This window comes from Herpailurus yagouaroundi, unplaced genomic scaffold (genome assembly GCF_014898765.1).
Source record: "Herpailurus yagouaroundi ecotype Mexico unplaced genomic scaffold, PumYag 141, whole genome shotgun sequence".
NCBI classification, from domain to species: Eukaryota; Metazoa; Chordata; class Mammalia; order Carnivora; family Felidae; genus Herpailurus; species Herpailurus yagouaroundi.
In genome coordinates this window covers 52,688,865-52,708,398 of record NW_024412396.1, presented here as the reverse complement: position 1 = coordinate 52,708,398, position 19,534 = coordinate 52,688,865, and the positions used below count along the sequence as shown (strand labels likewise).

Sequence of the window (19,534 nt, the reverse complement as noted above, 5' to 3'; positions counted from 1 at the left end):
TCACCCACCCTCTCCTCCCTCCCACCCCCCATCAACCCACAACATTTTAAGTTGCAACATTAAACCGCTGCCCTGTATGGAACTGCTACCAACTTGCTCTCACCAAATGTCAAATACTCATAAGGAACAGAGGACTTTAAATTTTCCATATAGTTTAAGATCAAATAAAGCACAGAAACGGTAAGTTAATGATTGATGATGATGATGGTGATAATTCACTTTCATTTAATGCCTTCTAGATGTAAGTTTCTTACTAAACTTAAAGTATATACTACCTCATATAACCCTGATAGCAATCTTCAGTTTGAGTATGTTCTATTAGTTCAAGTTTACAAGTGAAAAAAAAAAAAAAAACATAGATTCATAAACTGAAGATTTACTCAAGGTTTATTTTATTTATTCATCTAAGGCTAGGGGTTGTTAGATCTAAAACAGTAATTAGACTGTTTGATGTAAAAGCTCAGATTCTTAATCACTCTGGTTATGTCATTCTTCTTAAATTACAATGGATGAAATTACAGAATGATGTATAGGTGGGATACCGTGTAAAACCCTGTCCTTATCATTGACTGACAACATCAGCCGAACTCTAAATGTATGATGAGTCTTCCTATTAGCAAGGAAGAGAGCTTCCTAAAAGAGGCTAGAGGTATTTAGTAATGGCAGGTGTCCATCTTATTATGATAATAATTAAGTTAATTTACCAAATTCAAGGATACCCACAGGGAACCACTTATGTTTATATTTTTTTCTATTTTCAACTAAATCCGAACTATCTTAAAATTATTTGACAACCTACACTTTACCAAGATTCACATTTTATATAAATATTCCATCAGTTAAAATATTCTTACACATTGCATTTATGATGATGATGATGATGGTGAGAATAAAACAGAAAAAGGAGAAGAAAAAACAAAGGGGAAACAGAGGAAGAGAGGAACAGTAGTGGTACAAGGAGAAGGATATGGGAAAAGAGGAAAAGGAGAAAGACCATGCTTATTTTTTCAATTTTTATAGATGATTAAATGAATTAATGATTTAAAGGCAATTGTTGAAACCTATATTTTTATGGTCTTAATTTTTTTTAATTACATCATAATTGAAGGTAAAATCAATTATCACGTTGTTTCAGGAGACTTATGAGCCAAGGTACTTTTGCAGGAGGCTCTGGGTATGAAGTTTAATTGATATGTGGTTAAACATGACTTGAATATACGAGTATAAAAGGTAGGACGAGCAGTAGTCAGGATAATAATCTGCCATATATGGTTGCTGAGATCATTAAATTAATCAGAGCAAATAGTATGGGTAAACAAAGCTAGTAGATAGTAGCAGGTCAAACAAAGACACTAACGGTGTTGAATCACCAGAAGATGTTCAGCCCCTTGGATAGTTATTTGGGGGCTAAGCTGATAACATTTTAAGTACAGACTTCTAACTTCAAATTCTCAGACTAACCCAGACTTTGTTTTCTTTCTGAAACCTTCTTTGGCTATTATGAAGACATAACCTGTTTTAAACCAGAATTAGTTCATATAAATTCAGGTAATCAGTTACTTTCCTTGTCAGACTGGAAGACACCATCTTCTAGACTGACTTGGAGACCCATGGGGATGCCCATGGTTTTAACAGATCTGATGAGCCAAGTAAAACGCTTCATCATCTTGCATTTTGGTCAGGAGTTCAACTTAGGTTTGGGGCCCTTTATACAAATCACAAGTATATTATTATCCAGAGAGGTGCGTTAACAGTGATGTTCGTGAATTCAAATTTATAAACTTCTCCACCATAACAGAGATCATATACACCTTAATCCAGTTTTATAAGCAGATGTCAAAGGTGTTTTAGGCCTGCAAAATTATATTTTAACTACCTACATATCAGCAGGGGCCATCTATACTGACCAATTCCATTATTTTCTCCAGCTGCTTGTCTTATTATTTGTATTTGTTGAAAAAATGTATTTCTCAGTAAATATATGCTCAGAATCCTATGTTACATCCATTTTTGTATAGGCTTTCATAACAGGGAAAGTCTTATTCATCTTTGTATACGCAAAACCTAAGACTCTATTTGGCATATGGTAGGACATTGGTAAATGGTTGATGAACAGATGAAGTATTAAACAGGTAACCATTCTCTAAAATCAATAAGATTATATAAGTACAGATTAAAGAACAAATCAAGTCAAACATACAAGAGAAGTTAATTGTCATGCTTGATAATCCATCTATCATTTATCCAAGTTCTACAATTCTAAAGAATCCCCTAGGGATGTACTGTTGGTATAGAACATTTTACTGACCTTAAGCTAAATTAACTGGTCCCTTAAAACTATGTGGACATTTACAAAGCTTTTATCACTAATAAATCTTCATTTGCAAATACCCATTCTCTAAACTTCTCTGGCCAATCTATTCTTCACATTTGCCAAACTTGTTCATACCTCACTAAATGTGCTTTTGGTGTGTATACCCTCAGCTTTAATCAATCCTCTTATATATATTCTCATGTCTGTCTACTTCTCATTCAGATCTAAGTTAAATGTCACCAACTAGAGTGTCTCCTTAAGTAGATAATATATTATTCCCACCCCATCCTGCTATCACATTGCTCTATTTTCCTCATGGTGTTCATCACTAACTTAAACTACCCATTTAATGGCTTTAACTTGTTTATTGTTTCAGCTAGAGTGCAAACTTTAGTTTTCCTGGAAAAAAGGACTTACCTGTTTTCTTAAGTATCTTCAGTGCCTATAAGAGTGTCTCTCAAAAAATATTTGTTAAATAAACCTACCCTATATTGGCTTTACAGATTGAAAAACAAGTCTAGCACCTAGAAGAAATGAGGAGATGGAAAGCTGGTTGAATTAAGAGGAAGTCTGAGTGAGACACTTGTTATTCATGGGAAAAACATAATACTAGGTTTTATGGATGACAGGCTGTAAGTACGTGTTTGAAAGTGCACGTTTGAAATAGAACTATCCTACAACCCAGCAACTGCACTATGAGGTATTTATCCAAGGGATATAGGTATGTGGTTTTGAGGGGACACATGCACCCCAATGTTTATAGCAGCACTATCAACAATAGCCAAAGTATGGAAAGAGCCCAAATGTCCATCAATGGATGAATGGATAAAGAAGATGTGGTATATACATACAATGGAGTATTACTCGGTAATCAAAAAGGATGAAATCTTGCCATTTGCAACTACGTGGATGGAACTAGAGGGCATTATGCTAGGTGAAATTAGTCAGAGAAAGATAAATGTCACATGACTTCACTCATATGAGGACTTTAAGATACAAAACAGATGGACATAAGGGAAGGGAAGCAAAAATATTATAAAAACAGGGAGGGGGACAAAACATTAGAAACTCTTAAATATGGAGAACAAACAGAGGGTTGCTGGAAAGGTTGTGGGAGAGCGGATGGGCTAAAAGGGTAAGGGGCATTAAGGAATCTACTCCTGAAATCATTGTTGCACTATATGCTAACTTGGATGTAAATTAAACAAATAAATTAAATTTTTTTAAAAAGTGCATGTTTGAAACAGAATTAAAGTCAAAGACTGCTTCCTTAAGGCTAGACACACACATGCACACACACAAAGAACACTCAGATTGTTTCTTTATGACAACACAAGATCATACTCTTCTACTTACAACATAAGCATGACATAAGAAAGGCTTCGGAGAAATGATAAGTCACTGCATCTGTTTTCTAAGTTTGTGTTATTTTGATGCTTATGTTAATGTTATCAAAACAACTCACAGCAAACTTTAAGAAGGCATGAAATCTGTTTGTTCTTCAAGAAGATTCAGCATGATTCCAAGAAAGAAAAAACAAAATCTTTGAAAGCTTCATTCAGTTAAGACCAAAAACTCTAATGCTTACATATTCATCAGTATTTAGTGATACATAAGGCAACAAATATAAAGAGTATAAGGTTTCAGAATTCCTGGCATAAATCTGTTTGGTTTATAAAAATCAAGTCACAATAATGAAGCCTGTGCTTCTGTGATTCCATATAACCTATAAAGTAACTGGTGAAAGTTATATTCCATACAATATAACTCACATTTTCTATCTGAGTTATAAGTCCCATTGATAATTACAGTTAATATAACTCTCAATTCTGCATTAGCTTTGTAGGAACTTATGCAAATGAGTAGGAACAAGTGACAAGATAATACCTGAAAATATACACAACACACATACATCATGATAACCTAGAACAAAGTCATCCACATAACAAATCAGAAAATGCTAACAGTGATGATGTTATGACCCAATTCCACTTCTCTCATGAAAAGACAGGTGTCATAATTGTCATAACCCAAAGTGACAATTCCAAGAGATTAGTGTGTAGGTGGTGGACAGAAGCTCCAAACTCTAAAATTTATCCCAACAAAATACTAGAAGAATGTGGTTAGGAAAAGTATCTACTTGCCTCAACTACCAAATATATGGCAGTTAGTACATGGGAGATTAGTTTTTCCTCAAGTTAAGGGTTATGGAAGGTAGCAGATGTATAGAGTAGAAGTTAAGCGTGAATTTGAATCTTGACTCCACCATTTAACAGCTAGGGGGCACTGGCAAGTTACCTGATCTCTTTCATTCCTCATGTGTATAATGGGGATAATAGCAATACCCACAAAATAGCTAATGAATAGTTTTAATGAGAATTAAATGTGACAATGCATGTAAAACAGTGCAGTATTTTGCATATAAAACATTTACACATAAAATACTGTATACATAAAACAGTTAATAAATGTTAAATGCTTTACTAATCATATCGCTTGGCTCTGAGATTTTAATCTCAGAACTAGGAAGAGCATATTACTCCTGAGCATCCAACTGGATCGTACTTTCAAAGAGAAAGATATTAAGTACACACATTCTTTCCTATCAGAAAGTCTGAATTTTAAGATATTTTCCCCCTGAATTTTAGGATCTTAATATTCGTGTATGATTTTCAATGGCACCTGCTTCTCAGAGAATCTTTCCTGTCTCTTTCAGGACAAATGGATTACTTAACTGATGATGGTAGGGGGCCAGAGTGAGAAAAGGAAACATGTCCGAAGTGACCCTGTATCTTCTTCACTCTGTCCACAGTTTACCGACCAAAGTATGCAGAAAAGGAAAGCAGTGGTAAACAAGTATTTACTGAATAATGACTGGGTGCTGAAGCTATAACCATATACTTTGGGAGATAACATAGATAAGACAAGACCACAGTCCCCAAATAAGCTTATGATTTTGTTTTGGGGTAAGTACTAATATCAACAAATAAAGTGGTAGGCAGAGAAGTGCTATAAAGTGTGTGGGGGGAGATCAAGTGAGAAGTATTCCATTGTCTTCTTTCTGTCAACAACCTCAACCTAGCTAGAGGAGCTCAACCACACAGGGCTTCTATCAGGTAGATGTAGGTAAACTGTGGGCTCCCTATGCTTCATCAAAATGGAAAGTCTACAGAGCCTCATTATGAATGGAAGAGATGGCAGCACATTATTATCAGCTTTTGGGTTTCCTTTATACTTTACAGACTTATATAAGCCAGATTTGATCTTCTGGATCATTCATGCTTTTGAAAAATGTAGAAAAATATACACATTTCTAAAAGAGCACCAAAGACATGAAACACTGAATACCTGGAACTACAAACTGTGAAGACCTTACTTAATAGGGAGAAAATAAGCTCACATACTTGACTTTAACTTTCCCCTCAGAACAAACATTTCAAATGCACTGGCTAAGGAGTCATGTGGAGAGAATAAAGGCTCAATCAGAAGCTAACAACAACAAAAGAAGTCCTCCAGAGACCTGAGTCAATCAAGAATTTAAATGTATGCAAAACCAGATATGAAATTCAAAGATCAAATGTCATAATGATAGAGGGTAGAATTCTCAAGGAATGGAAGCATTTATACACCCCAGATGAAGATGACCATGTACTCTATTAGTTGCACTGAAGTCCTACTGGTCTCAAGACTGTAAATGACCTAATAAAGGGAAACTTCGAGATTCCCACCCCCCAGACAACTTCTATCTCTGCCTTTCTCTTCAGAAGGGCCTCAGTTGCTCTGGTGAAGGTAGAATGTGATTCCAACATCTAGCCAACCAGGCTGAAACACCACCCCCACACATATTCCTTACCACCTACTGCCCCTGCCCCCTTACTCACTATCTGTATTCCCAACCCAGGGAAATACCTCATTGTCAGAGCTCCAGGTACACATGGAATGTTGAAAATGGTCACTAAAGTTTTAATCCCCTAGACAGGCGTTAGGGCCATGGTCAAAGGCTGCCCTGTCATTGACATCTGCTCTCCCACTTCCTCAGCTCAGACTTTATCAGCACCACTGGCCTGTCACAAGCCTTCTGTAGACGGATGTCCCATCCACTTCAAGGAGAAGGAAATGGATCCAGGGTATATACCCTTTACCACCAAGGGAGTCTACCTGCAAGCTAGTTTTCTGGTGTACTTACAGAAACCTTTCTTCACAAGTTTACGTTCTTTTCATAGCATTCTACCTCCTATCCACAAAATCCCAAGCCATCCAAAATCAAAAGTCTGAGTAGGAGAAACTAACTCAGAATCTTCGGAAAGCGTACTGCCTACAAGTTTGATTCTGTTTGTCCAGCCTCAAGAACCTCCACTATACTTTCCCCCTTGCATCGCTCCATCTACTCTTCTTGAGGGACTTCCGAGCCAGGGAGGGAGCTTTTAGTTTAATTCTTAGCTCTACCACTTACTAGTTGTAAGTGCTGAACAGAATATCTAACCTGTGAGTCTCAATGACTTCATCTGAAAAGAACAAGAGGAGGACTGCATATCTCACAGTGTTGTTGAGAGGATTAAATGAGCTAATGTATATAATCAAATAAGCAAGCAAAGGACTCTAACACTGTAGGTGCTCAAAAAAGGTTAATTTAATTTATTCATTGTTGGCATCCCAAACATAACTGTTAGATTGAATTGGACTAAATCCACCTCCCATTGAAATGCAGCCCATCCTGGGGAAGAAGCTAGCAGATGTTTTTGTTGATTAATTGACATGTTGCAGAGAGTTTCGTGAAATGATGAAAAGTAAAGCTAGGAAAGAGCTAAAATCACTGCAGAAACTACCTACAGTAGAATAAGGTCCAAGAAATGATGACTAACCCAGTGGAAGCGAAGCATGTTCGACAAGGCTAAAGCATGTGTTATGGAAACTCAGGACAGGATGAGTGCCACTAAAAATTAGAAATGCCAAATTTGGCTGATGACAGCTGCCAAGGATATATGACAACTAGGAAATAACAACAGAACATGTAATCAGAGGATGTTTGACCTTGGCTAAGTGGATTATTGCAACAGGTATAATTAAAGGCCGCCATATGGACTGTAGACTGTAGACAGCTACAAATCGGACTATGATTTCAGAAGCATCAAAAGGAATCTTCTGCCAAACAAATACCTTTCTCACCTGCAGCCTAAATGCTGAAATTATACTCTTAGACTGTATCACTGCTGCAATGCATTAAGAATACTAATAATGAATTGTTTATTATGAAACAGCTTATTATACTATTTTCCTACATCAGACTTTTATATGGGGAACAACAGGTAATAAATGAGGACCTTGGGTTCTAGGGAGACAAGAGGGAAGGGTAGAAGTCAGGGTAGTGACAAAGCAAAGAAACAGATGTGAACCTGAGAAGCTGTAGGCTGGAAAGACAAACTGCCTGTCTCATTAGTAGGAGTTACTCTGGGAAATACATATTGCCAAAATTCCAGAGAATGAGTCAGTCCTCAGACATGGACTCATAGAAGGTGTGTGTTAAAGTTACACGTGTTTTATAACATAACACTTTAAAAAATGACGACTGTTATAATTGCCAACAAATGTTGATCAGTCACCATACACTTGGCCCTTTACAAACTGCATTATATACACTATACCATTTATTCTTCACTAGTGCCCTATGAAATAGATGTGTTTTCATTTCCATGTTATTTTACTTTTATTTTAGAGAGGAAGGTGGCAGAGGGAGAGACAAAATCTTAAGCAGGCTCCATGATCAGTGCAGGGCCTGACATGGGGTTCAATCCCATGACCCTGGGATCATGACCTGAGTTGAAATCAAGAGCCAGATGCTCAACCAACTGAGCCACCCAGACACCCCTTCATGCCCATTTAAATCTGAAAAACGCTCAGGTCTGAACGGATTAGGTCACTTCTCTGTAAAATGGCAGAGCCAGAACTATAAACTTCACCTCCATTTGACTTCAGAATCTCAGATTTTAATCACCACAACAGGCCAGATGTTATAACAAAGGAAAGCAGACACATATGAACCCAAGATTCAGGTCTCTACAATGTCACAGGCAACAGAATGAGAAGGTGGGTTCTTATGGAACCAAAGATTTCTCTTCCAGTATGATGATAACAACAAAAGTGCTTTCAGACACTTGACTTATAATCAGAATTTCTGCACTCAAAGATAAACTGTCACTATGGGCATTTAGGCCCACACTGTTAGAAGAGCAAGCTAATTTATAACCATTGTTAATTATAGAAACGTCACATGTTAAATAATGATACAACAGCAACAAGGATAATAAACTCTCCTCCACTAGGAAGAAACGGACTCATGCATTCAATTCCAGGCTTACTTTCTCAGAGTATTGGCATATTCACAATGATGAATGTGTAAGCAAAGAGGTATAAATCTGAGCGCAGAGACTTTGAACATCAACTACAAAGAGGTAAGATGATCAAATACTCTGCTTTTGCCAGATACCATTTCATATATTCACTATAATAGTCCATCATCTTCTCTGAGGCAATGAAGTTGTTCGAGTTCCTGTGCCTGCCCTGTTTCTTTCAGTTGCACCCAGCTGGAAAATAATTTAATTTCAACATGTTAAACAGGAATCTGTCTTTCAGTATCTTCCTACAAAATAAGGAATTGGGGTTTATTACTCTACCCATGTTTAAATTTTTTTTTTCAACGTTTATTTATTTTTGGGAGAGAGAGAGACAGAGCATGAACGGGGGAGGGGCAGAGAGAGAGGGAGACACAGAATCAGAAACAGGCTCCAGGCTCTGAGCCATCAGCCCAGAGCCTGACCTCACGGACCGCGAGATCGTGACCTGGCTGAAGTCGGACGCTTAACCGACTGCGCCACCCAGGTGCCCCATACTCTACCCATGTTTAAATACCACCCAAAAACTTCTATTTTTTTCCTGATAACCAAATTTCTGGCCACTTCCCAGCCTCAAAGATGATTTTACAATTGATATCTATACACCAAAACGGTAAGAGATTTAAAGTAAAATCTGCCTCCAATCTTCTTGTTGATACTAATCCTGTACAGTTTTCGAAGGAACATTCTGAGTTGCGATTTTGCTAAGGGCTAACATTTGTTCCCCATTTCCCTTGTTTCCTTCCATTTAGAGAGACCTCCCATCCGAGTAACACTCTGGCCTCTCTCCCCAACTTGATTCAGATTGTTGACTGAGACGACTGGTAGAATCTGGGAGACAAACTCTCAGTGACGCCAACACACCTACAGAAAGCACAATCTCTGCTTTGATCCTTCTTGGAAGTTTTCTAAGGGCAGGTCCCCAAAGAAGGAACTGTGTTTTAACTTTGTCTAATTCTAAAGTGTACCATTAGCAAGAATGCTTGGGTCTAAGGCTGCTTAGGCTCTATAACACAGCCTTTTATAAGTGATGGTCTCAAGCACTGGTGTCTGAAGACTGTACTGCCTTACAAGAGGCAAATGCGTGGATCTCTGCCCAGCTCCAAATTCAATGGCATCACATTGGCAGTGAGAATTTGACCAAGGTGGGAGTATTTACCTCACAGAAATCCATAAACACTAAAAATCATCTTCCTTCTTCCCAAAATGTTAAACAATTTACCAGTACATCACCAAATGGAAGACAAATCCTGATCGCCATCCATTTAACTCATGTGTTTTTCTCAACTGATAATGAACTGAGTAGGGAACACCATTTATTACACTGCCCCAATCCCCAATAATTTCTGAAAGATTTTCTACTTCCTATTTCTCCCACTCATCAGGTTAACAAAAGGTTTTTTTTAAAAGGGTCTCTGTCTAGCTTTTTATGTCTCAGCTCAAAAAGAGATTAAATACAAAACCTTGAAGAATGGTCAACTTGTAAAGCAAAATCTACTGTTCCTTAATAACTCTTCTGGAAATTGTTCACAAAACTCATTTCCTTGAATAAGTAAAATAGGAGAAGAATTTTAGTTTTCTTCACTTCCTCTCACTCTCTCCTGAAATATTTTATGTGATTTTTTTAACTTTAATGTGTAGCTGCCTTTTTATAAAAGGTTTGTTCACCCCTGAAACATCAGAAGCTGCAATTGTAGCACATTCTACACGGCAGTGACAGCACTGGTCACACGATCTAAATGTGACCTCCTCCACCTGCAATTCTGATGGCTTCCCTGCTCAGTCTCCCACAGGGCTATAATCAGAAATTTTCATCACTTTATTTATAAAAGAACATATAACACTTTAATTAAAACAACTACATGGAAACAGCCACTGGTATTAATAACATCCTGAAGCAACCTTAATTTTTTAAATTTTTTTCTAATGTTTATTTCTGAGAGAGAGAGAGAGAGAGAGAGAGAGAGAGAGAGAAGGAGGGAGAGGGAAAGAGAGAGACAGTGAGCAGGGGAGGGGCAGAGAGAGGGAGACAAAGAATCCGAATCAGGCTCCAGGCTCTGAGCTGCCAGCACAGAGCCCAACACAGGGCTCAAACCCACAAACCATGAGATCGTAACCTAAGCCAAAGTGGGACTCCCAACTGACTGAGCCACCCAGGCGTCCCAATTCTGAAGCAACTTTAAAAGAAAAGCTTGACTGAAATGGATACAGGTAGAAACCTAATGTTTACCTTTCTTTTTTAACTTTTGTTAAGAGAATACACCAAATCTTAATCTATATGCAAATGCACTATGGTTAGTTTGACCCTCTGGGGTAACTTGAAATCACTAGAAACTTCATCATACACAGTGTCTTGGAGAGAATACTAAACGGGTAAACACCCGAGGTATTAGCCTAGCTTTGTCACTGAGAGATTACATAGCCTTGGCTGGGTTTTATAACTGTACTAGGCTTGTCCTCTCACCTTTAAAATTAGTCTACAAGGTTTCTAGGCCCTTTCTGTTCTGGAAAAACAGGAGTCGCTCTCTCTCTAAGGTCTCAGCGGTGGCCTACCACCTCTGTCTTAGCTACAGGCACGTTAATGTAACCTGCCACACATTGTTTGAGTTAATTAAAGGGAAGTCATTACATTTTGCCTTTTAAACCTTCTGAGCTCCAAGTTCTTACCTCCCTTCTCCACATGTGGCACATAAAAAATATAGTGCTATGCTACAGGGCATCATTGTGCCTGTTCTCCCCTAAACCTCTGCTGTCAACATTTCTTCTCCACCCTTTGCTTCTCAAATAATTAGAATAGGGCGAAATGCACTTAAAGTCTGTGTTCCCTGAAGCCTTCGCCCCCTTTCACACTCAGGATGAGATCTTTGTTCAGTTTTCTCAGAGCAACTTCGAAGAGCTGACATATTGGCTGAAGACCCTCTGCCTCTCTCCACCCCCTACCCCCCAATTCCACTCTTTCCCTTGATGCACTGGAGAGGAACAGCTTGAGATAGTTGTTTCAATTATAGGCTGCATTAATTAAAGTGACGGTGTTTTTTTTTTTTTACATAGAACAGAACATTTTGAACCAAATTTAAGCATGGTTTTTTTAACATAAAACGTAAACTTGTGTCATTACTATCTGCACATCTCAGGTTTCTGAGGGTCATCGTGGATTTTTTTTTCTTTTTAATGACAAAATCTCTAGGTTGGAGGGCCTCTGGGTACTGCCTCATCTAATCACCCATCTAATTTATAAATCTCTATAATTTCTCTGCCAACAGGTCCTTCAGCTTTTGATTATGCACGACAAGCAGCTGGAAACTCACCATCAGCATGAGAGGCAGCTTCAGGACAACTGAGACTTTCCCTGTACTCAACTTCTACATGTTGGATCTAGACAATGTTTGCATATCTCTCAGTCTAAAGATACATTCTATTCTTATCCGAGTTTAACAGATGGGGGAAAATGGGCACAGAGAGACTATATAATTTGCCTAAGGACTCACACAAGTGTCAGACCTGAATTTGAACCTAGACTCACCCCTAAAGTCCAGAGGCTACACTTTCTAGCTTCATGATGAATACTGAAAATGTCCCATTGATTCAATTTATATTAAACCACTTATTTATGTAATTCATTTCTTATTCATTTTCCAAATTTTCCCTGCATGTTATTATTTATCACTAACTCTCTACTCTGTCTTGCTACTGACTTCAAGAACAAAGCCATTCCTATTCCCTTGGCCTGTAAAATAAGAACATGCATCTCCATTTCCCTCACTTATTCTAATCCTACCCACCCTTCAAGTGCTGGCTTAATGTCACCACCTGCAGGGACTCCTCCCAGCTACTTGTCAGCAAAGAAGTCTCTCTTCTCCAACTTCCTTCAGGCAATGGAAACAAATACCTTACTCACTCTTGCCAAATAATTACCTTTAATATCTGGATTCTCAGTTTGACTGCAATCTCACCTACAAAGTAACTGATAGTGCCCCTGTAGGCCTATAGCAAGAGTTCAACAGCTGAACAGCTTCAAAAGATGACTCTAATACCTTACAGACTCTTCCCTTTATTTTTAAAATGTTTTATGGTGAAAGATGCGCCCATAACCTACTTGTAATCTGGAATACACAAATTATTCTGAAACCCACCCAACTAATGTTGACATTTCCTTCTCTACTTATTGGATGTGCTTCTGACTTAGTGGATGCGCTTCTGCACGGCGACCACCAGAGGGCAGGCTTTCCTTTCTTTCCAAGGCTATCTAGCACCTGAACAAGAAGCCCTCAGAAACCTGGAAAATCTACTTTGCCCAAAAGCTTCTTTGTGACATTCCTTCATCCATACATCCAACCATCCATCCATCCATCCACCCATCCATCCATCCAACTATGCCACAATATGAAGCACCCAACATCTAGTCTCCAGACAGGAGAAAATACCTGAACACGCTCCATCTTATACCTATTCGCCAAATCAGCAAGAATCTAGGAGCAAGAAGGAAGGGTGTGTGTGGGGACAGTAAACCAGTAATTCAAACCAAAACCCACATTTCCCCTCCACATTCTGCATGGTAACTTCATATTGCAGTAGGGCTAAGCAGTGGGTAATGTCTCAAATTCTTTTAGCCAGAGAGGCTGGGGATATTAATATCTCTTATTCACTGCAATGCCCCAAATATCTTGAGAACCAGATTTCCTTTCCTATGTAAAAAGACAGCTGACCATAGTTCTTTCCTAAATCCTCTGACAGCTTTACAAGTAGGGTGGTGAGTGACCTTTCTTTCTTTGAAAAAGTGTATATAAATGTGCCTATTCATAGAAATCTGACAGAGCTGACACCTGGTTCTCCAAAAATGTAGCTTCACTCTAAGCATATTCCACTGACATTTATAGAATATGATTATTTTTGATAGTGGGGAACAAAGGGGAAAGAGTAATCAGAATTGTAAAGCACACTTTATATCCAAAATTTCCTGCACTATGAAGTCAATCACTATTTTCAGGATGAACTTTCTACTCAAATGTACAGCTTCGTTCCTTTCTCTTCCTGGGAAGAAATAATTTTGCCTTTCCCTAGTGAACCTCATTTCTATTCCTCCACACTAGTTCACTAGACTTTCCTCCCTACCCCCCCCAAACCTTCTGATGCTCATGTCCAGACAGCCACACAAAGCTAATGGTTCTCTGAGAAAAGACAAAGTGCTTTTTGAACAGCACACAGGCCTTCTCTCTTAAGTGCTGGGGAAAGGCTATCAAATTCTAGGCAAGATGCAATTCAAGTAAAATTTGACATGTTGAAAGTTAATGACTTTATTATGCTTCATGGTTTATAATTCAGTCATAAGCCATGGCAGGTTGGGCACATTTTTTTTCAGACAGTTAAGAATTAGGAGGACTAAACGCTGTCAGCTTTACCAGATGGTCATTAACTGGAAATGTGTTGTTTAAACAAGATACACTCAAGGGGAAAAGGCTCTCATACAGTTTCATTTGCCATGAACCTCTCCATACCTACCTTTAAAGCAGAGGTGAGAGATGCAGAGAAGGAAAGGTGTGCTGAAAGAAACTGATTACCTTACCTATTTTTCAGCTGCCCTCAACAACGATGAGGTGGCCACCTGTGCACTGCGTGGATTCAATTACATCAGACATGAAATAACTGTGTATCAACAGCACATAAACTCATTTCCACATGCAGTAGGCTTCACAACATGCCATAAACTTGAGACTAAAAAGGGAAGAAGTAACCAGGCACAGTAGTTCAGGGAGGCAAACCTGGAAAAGTAGGGATTAAGCAAGGACAGAAAACAGTACAGGGAACGTGAAGGAGAGAGTGGGGAGGCTGGTGACAAAAGTCTGAGAGTAGCAAGGGACTCTTTGAGAATCAACTAAATTCATGGTGTCTACTTCCACTGACCATACGAGGTTTCATCTTCACTGTAACATGCTCAGAGGATGCTAACCAGGGCCTGAGATCCCCTCAGAGTCATTGGGAATCTCAACACTTGGGTTTAATGACACATCAGAGAACCCAGATTAGGAGATAGGTAAGATAAATGAATTCATGGAAGGATTGCAGCTTATAACCACCTGTTTATGAGCAAAACCCAGTCATAAAAGCAGCTGTAAGCAGAAAACACAGCAACATTATTTTGTCCTTTTGACATACATTATGGTATTTAAATCCCATAACAGCAGCAGAGATTGTAAAGAACTGATTGTAATTGTCATAATTAACCGTATGCACTTCTCCACTACATTGTACAGCTTCGCTACTGGCAGACCTGATCAGGTATAAAAGAAAACAGAGCTTGTGAAATTCCAGGAGATGGAGGAAACGACCCTTATCTGATTCTTCTCATTCTAAATTACTGTGGGTAGAGGCAAGATAATTCCCCAGCCATTTAAAATATGGAAAACATTCATAGAGAGGACACAACTGGCATCTAAAATCATACTAGCTTTGTTTTTTGTGTGTATGTGTCTTGTTTTTGTTTTTCTTTTTCACCATTTTGGATGTGATTTGGAAGAGGGGTTATAAAAGAATGGAAACGACGAGCAGATAAGATGTTTATGAGTACTAAAGCAGATGTTCTTGTAGTCATTTCTTGGTAGATGTAAAATGACTGTATGAAAGAAAGCAGTCATGTTTTAAAGAAATAAACTTACCTGGAAACTCTGAAGGCCTCTGAAGGGTTGGTTGAGTGAAAACAAAAATCTCAGTTATTTATGTGTGTGTGTGCACACAAAAGCACACACGCACACACTCGTGTGCACACACACACACACACCCAACATGCTCATACTCTCCTGGAAAATCTAGCTTTAATATGTTTATTATTTTCCTTTTAACAACCTAAAGTAAGCCAGAAAAGGAAGACATAAAATAATAATGGTTTTTAGATGGAAGAAAGGAGACAGGATAGTGATAGAAGTAAGGTATAGAGTGTGAGTTTTTAAATTTAGGAGTTAATATTTGGAAGTGTGTAAGTTCATGGAATGTGAGAGCTGGGAGACACCTAGACAGCAACACATCCCATTACTCTGCCTCCTGCCTATTCTAATTGTCACATACACATCAACTTTATAGTTCACTGAATGAAATCTACTACACATTCACAGTCAACAATTTTCCCATAAGCAAGAAGAAGGAGCAAAAGACGGGGGTGGGGGGGAAAGTATATGAGGTGGAAAAAGAGAAAATGAAACAAGAAGATACAGAAAAAGTGTGACTCTGCAAAAGTTAAAATTATCACCTATATTAATTTACAGGGGAAAACATTAAAATGTTAATTTGAAAAAATCCTAGAAGAGAACACAGGCAGTAATTTCTCTGACATTGGCCACAGCAACATTTTTCTAGATATGCCTCCTGAGGCAAGTGAAACAAAAGCAAAAATGAACTATTGGGACTGCATCAAATACAAAGCTTCTTCATAGCAAAGGAAGCAACCAGCAAACCAAAAGACAACCTACTAAATGGGAGAAGATATTTGCAAACAACATATCTGATAACAGGTTAGTATCCAAAATATATAAAGAACTGATAAAACTCAACACCAAAAAAAAAAAAAAAAACCCTAAATAATCCAATTTGAAAGTGGGCAGAAGACATGAACAGACATTTCTCCAAAGAAAACATTCTGATGGCCAACAGACACATGAAACACTGCACATCACTCAACATCAGAGAAATGCAAATCAAAACCACAAAACGTATCACCTCACACCTATCAGAATGGCTAAAATCAACACCTCAAAAAACAATAAATGTTGGTGAGGATGTAGTGAAAATGGATGTGGAACCCTCTTGCACTGTTGGTTGGAATGCAAACTGGTACAGCCACTGTGGAAAACAGTATGGAAATTCCACAAAAAAATTACAAACAAAATTACCATATGACCCAGTCATTCCACTACTGGGTATTCACTCAAAGAAGATAAAAATACTAATTCAAAAAGGTAAATGCATCCTTATGTTTATTGCAACATTATTTACAATAGCCAAATTTTGGAAGCAAAGTGTCCATCGATAGATGAATGGATAGAGAAGATCTCATATATAATATCAACATATATGTATACATATCAACATACATACACACACATATATACACACACAACATGGATGGGTCTAGAGAGTATAATAAGAGAAATAGTCGGAGAAAGACAAATACCATATGATTTCATTCATAGGTGGAATTTAAGAAACAAAATGAATGAATTTAGAAAAAAAGAGAGAGACAAACCAATGAAACAGACTCTTTACTATAAAGGACAAGTTGATAGTTACCAAAGGGGAGTGTATGGGAAGGACAGGTGACATAATTGAAGGGGATTAAGAGTACACTTATCATGATGAGCACTGAGTAATGTACAGAACTGCTGAATCACTATATTGTACACCTGAAACTAATATAATACTGTTACATTAACTATCCTGGAATTAAAATTTAAAAATTAAAAAAGTAATGCCAATAAGAAAAAGGTTAAATTTTTAAAAGCACCTTGACTTTAATTATGCTATTCATATCTGTGAATGTTGGCAACACTTCTTGAGTTACTCCTAATTCAGAGAGACAGAGCTATTCCAAATCACAAACAACTCAAATCTATACCACGTATTAGGACAAAACTTGGATATTACATTGTAGTAATATTTTTTTGATGAGTGTTTTTACTTCCAGAGATAAAAATTATAGTTTAGTTAAGAAAGAATCTGGAATATGAATCTTGAAGTACATAACTCAAAGAAGAATTCTATAAAACGTAGGTGATAAATTCTATACTACCTTTACTTTCACTCAGCAAAGAGAGTTGCAACTGATTTTTTTGCAGCCTTGTGGCAACAAGACATCAATGGTTCATTACTCCAACTATCACTCATTATTATTTAAAGAATCTGGCATTACATAGTAATATGTTAACAAAAGATGCTAGTAGGTAGGAAGCAGCAGAAAGCAGAGAGAAAGAAATTATTAGTAAATGAGGCATGGCCAACATATAATGGTTATCTGAATATAAAACCATCTTGTGGTTGCTCAATAATATTTCTTCAACCAGATCATAAATCTTTAACAAATTCTTGACCAAAAATAGGCAGGCTTACCCTTTTCTTTTAAGTTAAGTAGTTTAAAATCTGCTCTAGCCTCTGAGTGCCTGGAACCATGGCAACTACTTCTGATAAGAAATGAGTTGGGTAACATCATATATATTTTACCTCTTTTATTTCTCATTATAACAATGTAAATTGGGCATTGTTATTCTCATTTTACAGATGAAAAACCTGAATTTTAGATAGGATAACTTGCCCAACAGTGAGTCAAAAATCAAGGACTGGGGCTTTTGGGTGACTCCATCAGTTAAGCTTCCAGCTCTTGATTTTGGGTCAGGTCATCAGGTCATGGTCTCATAGTTTGTGAGCCCAAGACCTGAGTCTCAGTGCTCTGTGCTAATAGCTTGAAGCTTGCTTGGGATTCTCTGTCTCCCTCTCTCTGCCCCTCCCCTGCTCATGTGTGTGCGCGCACGCTCTCTCTCTCTCTCTCTCTCTCTCTCTCTCTCTCTCTCACACACACACACACACACACACACACACACACACACACACTTTAAAAAATAAAACAAGGACTGGAACCCAAGTATAGTGAATAGAATGGCCACCCGCAAAAAGATATCCACATTCTAATCCCCACAGCCTGTAAATATTAACTTATATGACAAAAGAGTATCACTTTATATATTTTTAATGTAATTAGGTTAAGCATCTTGAGAGGAGGAATTTATCCTGGATTGGCCGAGTTCCAAATGCAATTATATGTATCCGTTTACATGAGACACAAAGAGGAACAGACACACACAGTGCCGAAGGCTGTGTGAAGGTGGAGGCAGAGACAGGAGTTGATGCAGCCATAAGCCAAAGGATGCTGCCAGCCACCAGAAGCCGGAAGAAGCAAGGAATGGAAACTCCACTGCTTTGCGGGCAGCATGACCTTGTCAGTACCTGACTTCAGCCTTATGGCCCCCAGAAATGTGAAAGAATAAGTATGTGTTCTTATAAGCCACCCAGTTCATAGTAATTTGCATGGCAGCCACAGGTCTCCTGGCATCCTTGCTGCAAAACCATTCAAGTTTCCTGACCTGAGATTGCCAGGTTGCAGGACGCAGAACATGATACTACTCTACACTTTTCTTAGGTCAAGAAAAACATAGGATCAGCCCTAACAGACTTAAAATCTAGATTCTTAGACTATATATGAATTATTATTCTTGATATTTATCCAAAACGTTTCAATTAATTCTAAAGAAAATCAGTAAGAGCAGAAGATCCTGATTTCATAGCAGTGTCTCCCTTCTTTACAGAGGTGAATGGGATTACTTAAGAACAGACAGAAGATAAATGAAATGTCCCTTCACTGACTGCTCCCACTGAGTTAATTTTGACACTGATCTTTTTCTATTCTTAGCATTAAATGTGTAGGAGTGTGGGTAGATTTGGCTTTAAAAGATTTTAAGATTCTTTCTAGCTCTAAGAGTCTCTATAATTATGTTTCTGTTTCTCAATAAATATTTGTTGAATGAATAAAAGAACAAATCAATGCATGAATATGTTGCTATGCATGAAGCCAAGATAATCAAGCCCCATTGTATCTCAATATCAAATATTTAAACCAAAAAGAATGAACATCTTACCAAAATATCGCTCTCCAGGACAATGACCAGAACAGACTATAAATGATCAGATTAAAAGGAGTAAACAACTACCTCTATGGTAATAATACAGCTCAACTCCCTGGGATGAATTCTTATAGGAAGCTCATGAAATTTTAGGTATAATTCAGGGGAAAAAA

General features: G+C 37.9%; 1 protein-coding gene and 1 long non-coding RNA gene across 37 annotated transcripts in view; one reads left to right on the top strand and one right to left on the bottom strand.

Moving 5' to 3' along the window:
• Positions 1-19,534, bottom strand: part of NRXN3 (neurexin 3) — a 1,583,151-nt gene that overhangs the window by 916,932 nt on the left and 646,685 nt on the right. The gene's annotated exons all lie outside the window — the stretch shown is intronic.
• Positions 44-12,835, top strand: LOC121032126 (uncharacterized). The gene is made up of 4 exons (XR_005791090.1): positions 44-180; positions 2,818-3,014; positions 5,031-5,170; positions 11,967-12,835. It is a non-coding gene; the product is annotated as an uncharacterized LOC121032126 (long non-coding RNA).